This window comes from Dipodomys spectabilis, unplaced genomic scaffold (genome assembly GCF_019054845.1).
Source record: "Dipodomys spectabilis isolate Male_0828 unplaced genomic scaffold, ASM1905484v1 ptg000134l, whole genome shotgun sequence".
Lineage (NCBI taxonomy): Eukaryota > Metazoa > Chordata > Mammalia > Rodentia > Heteromyidae > Dipodomys > Dipodomys spectabilis.
In genome coordinates, this window is record NW_024870811.1 from 1,742,497 (window position 1) to 1,746,672 (window position 4,176).

At 34.3% G+C, this 4,176-nt stretch overlaps 1 pseudogene; it reads left to right on the top strand.

The window, feature by feature from the left end:
- The first annotated feature begins 3,667 nt into the window (after positions 1-3,667).
- On the top strand, positions 3,668-3,767 carry LOC122116442 (annotated as a pseudogene).
- The last annotated feature ends 409 nt before the right edge of the window (positions 3,768-4,176 follow it).

A 4,176-nucleotide genomic window follows, 5' to 3' on the forward strand; every position in this document is an offset into this window, starting at 1 on the left:
TTTCCAGGACTGAGGCTTGAATTCAGTCCCCCTAAGAGGAGGGAATGGCGGGAGATCCTGAGATACTTGTTTCTGGACCTAGGAAGAGTCATGGCATGCGATCAATCTCATCCTTGAATGAGTAGTTTGTGCATGATGCGAGTAGGAAATGATATGCAAGACTCATGTTGTATAGATTATTTGTAAAGAAGAGTTAATGAAGCATGACAATAATCATCACAGACATGAAATTAATGCATCAGAAAAGATTCAAATATAGGTACTCACAGATTGGATTTCATCACAGGTCACCATCAATCCTACTCTATACAAATATGTACTTATTTGCTTTCTACCTTCAACTTATGAATGGATGACTATTATGCTCCCCACTCTCCCCCCAAGGGGGTTCAAATTCAGGTTCTGGGAACGATGAGCTCCTTTGTCGCTCACAGGCTGGTGTGCGCATCTGGACCCATTCACCAATTGGGCCTGCTAGGCCCCGAGTTCAGATCCCAGTCCTGCCAAAAAATTCATCTTCACGTCAGAAGCCAATGGTTGCATCTGTTTTCCTTTCCTGTGCAAGTCTTGGGTCTCAGCAAGGATGGAGAATGCATGGGCCACCCTGTGGTCATGGGAATAAGTTGTTATCCATGTCAGCCCAGTTATACCTGTCATCATATACATAAGAAAATACACAATACATCCATGAGTAGCATACAAAATAAACACAATAAGTACACTCAATGCACGATGCAGTCCACACATGGATGTGAATATACATCCCATATTTAAATGATGCATTGAGCACTATTTTGGCCTCCCTGTGGCTCGATCTCAGTTCCTGGGAAGAGCCCATCTCCTTACTGGCTCAAAGTCTGGTGTGATCACGTGGACCGATTGGGCAGTTGGGCCTCCTAGGCCCCGAGTTCGAAGCCCAGCACTGCCAAAAATTCACCCTAATGTGAGAAGCCAGTCATTGCACCTGTTTTCCTTTGCTGTGCAACTTCTGAGTCTCAGCCAGGATGGAGAATATATAGGAAACTGATGTCAGCTTATATTTCCATAATTCATTCATCTGCAATAACAATTTGCAAGACTGGAGATGTGAAGAACTTAGACATGATTTTATTCTCGTTCATTTGGAAGATTAATCTTTAGTCAACAGGAAAGTTTAAAAATGGCTTAGAATTTATTCCTAACTACCAGTTTTTATAAATGGCTTTGTACAATGGTATGTGATTATTTTATTTTACAAAGGATAATTTTTTCTACTACCTATAAGTTTTGGAATGAGAAGAAAACTAAAATTTACTACTTAGAGGAATGTGATAGAAATAGAAGACAGATTTTATGTTTGTCACATCTCTCATCAGTACCCATATTCAAGACTTAAAGTCATATTTATTACTATGTTAGACAGATAGGGAAAATATATAATAAGGCAACACATGATAAGGCAACTATTAGTGACTTTTTAGAATGTACCTTCTTATGTGATGAAATTTACTTTATTAGCTAATATTTGGATTTGGAATATGGGAGGCTGATCTATTTAACACATTTCTGAAAGGCACCTACTGAAGAGCACAAATGGTGGGGGGTACTATTTCTACACTTTAATGAATGGTTGAACTTGTTTGGTATTAGTGCTGAGTACATAAATCAACTCTATTGTAACTTGCTCGCTGCACTTGAAAACCTTTTAATGTCACTATCATCTACTTGTCAAGTGTTATTTTGGTGAATATGATTTGAAAAAGTTTATTTGAAAAGGAATATACTTTCAGGAGATTAAATGTAGGTTATCATTGGTTTGAGAATGACAACATTTTTAAACTACAGAACCAAGTTTTACTGAAGTACCAGTGTTTTGAAGCACAAAGGGTCTTCTCAATTAATGTTTTTCTAAATTATATTTGACCTCTAAATCAAGTTTTCCTAGTCTTGGTAGACCAATTATGGATCTATGATTCCAGAAATTATATTTTTGGCTGCACTGAAATCTTTCATTAATCATTAGGAGAGGGGTATTAAAAATAACCTTGTCCATTTGTGATTTTGTTCACTCATATGGGCTGGCCATCTGTAAATTGAAAGTTTGAATTACAGTACTTTCATTCAAATTTTGTGATCTCATCTTTCATTTTAACTTGCATTGCATTTCACAATTGATTACTGCTAATTCTTGTAAAGAATTGGGGCCCTGAAATATTATAGGAAATGAGAAATTGAGATGAGTCTTCAATTATTTTCTGTTGATATGTTGCATGGGCCTATGTGAGAAGTCATGCCCTTGTTATCTGATGACGCAGATAACTGGGACCTGGTATCCTCTGACCCGTGGGTCCTGCAGAAAAATAATAGCTTTTAGACATCATATCAGCAAAATTTGGGTATAATCAGTAAGAATGCTTCAGAAATATGGAGAAAAACACTTTGCGACCAGCGAGTTAAAACAATAAACAGAGCATCAGAATAAAATCCCTTATATATTAGCAGAAAAAAATACTGTTATTTTACCATGTGAATTCAGAAGACCATGAACACTTAGAAGGTATCACAAGTTTATACCGAAGATATTGCATTAATACTTTTTATATTCTAATATATATTCTAAACCTAATTATTTATATTCCAATTTATTTATGGGAATAAATGTCAATATATTTGTCAAATTATCAATTCTAGTAAGATTCACTTTATGAAATTTAAAATCAGCACATATAAATATATAAGTATATATAATATAAAAATTGTTTTGCATTGTTGTGTTGTGTTTAGGGAATCAAGGCAACTCTGTTTTAAAGTATTATTCCATTACCTCTACCTCAGTTTTTGGTAGAGTTAGACTTAAAGCTTTACCATTTGTAGATTTATGGCTAGAGGCAAGAGGAAACACTGTGATTAAAACATTACCAAATTAAGGCCTAATATCGAGGAGAAACATGTGGACTTCTCCAGGAGCTATGGAAATATTTGGTGATAGAATGTCAGAAGTGTAAGTTCCTGCTTGGTTGGATGATAGACAGGCCAGGACAATAGGTAATCATGCATATGAACAATTTTTTTCACTTTCTTGGCTTTAGCTACTTTTGAAATGATAAGTATAATTAACAATTATGTTTTGATAAAATACCTTCCATTCTGAACAATTCTGTCTGAACTGTTCATCTCTCTATGATCCCTTGTAACTAAGATTAGCTTTGTTCCAGGAAGACAATCTATGCTGTCAGGGTAAGATATTCTGGTTGGTCTGTTCCTACATGGAAGAAGGGTAAAGGTTTAGGTAGATATTTGTCCCAGCAAGACCTCATTTGGGAAATTTTAAGCTGCAGAAAGTTAGAAGTAGCTCTTAAGCAAGGCTTACTTTGAGTCCATTAGCTCCACAAAGTTAACTCAGTTGATAAGTACTTGAAAAGCCACCACCTTTGGACTTATCTGTAAAGGTTTCAAAGTATGATCAAATTTAGAATGAAAATGACAAAATAGTCATTGACAAAAAAATTGTAAATGTGAGAAATCGAACAAACTATATAAGTTTTTTCCAGTATACACAGATTTTTAGAGAAATGAGATCAATAGCATTTTTAGGAACAATAAGGGTTCCTTGTTACAAAAAGGCAACTATGGATACATGCCTTTATAAAGATTATATCATTAAGTACTTAAATTTAGAGTATACTACATGCTTCAGCAGCAGGTCTACCCAAATTACAACAATACAGAGATTAACATGGCACTTGCACAAGGATGATATGAAAATTTGTGAAGTATTCCATATTTTTCATTCTTCTGATGCAAGAAATGAAAAAAAGTTATTAAAAAGTTGATTACAAAAATACAAGTGTAACATACATGTAATTCATAGAACTAAAGGTTAGTTTGACATCAGTGTATTAAATTTTCACCTTAGAAAGGTAACCTTTACAAAACTTGAAATTAGATAACATTGCCATTTTATCCCAAAGAAATAAAATAATATAAGAACCTAGTAAAAAAAAGGAATCTTAAATTCCTTCTATATGGAATGCAATCTGAAAGGTCACATTTATTAATGAATCTATACAAGATATAACAATGTAGAATTCAAAGTATTATATCTAGGATGAATGAAATAGATTATGGACATTATACAAACATAGATATACTTTTTTCAGAAATGCACTCGGAACATCTTTAGTTTCTATACTATTC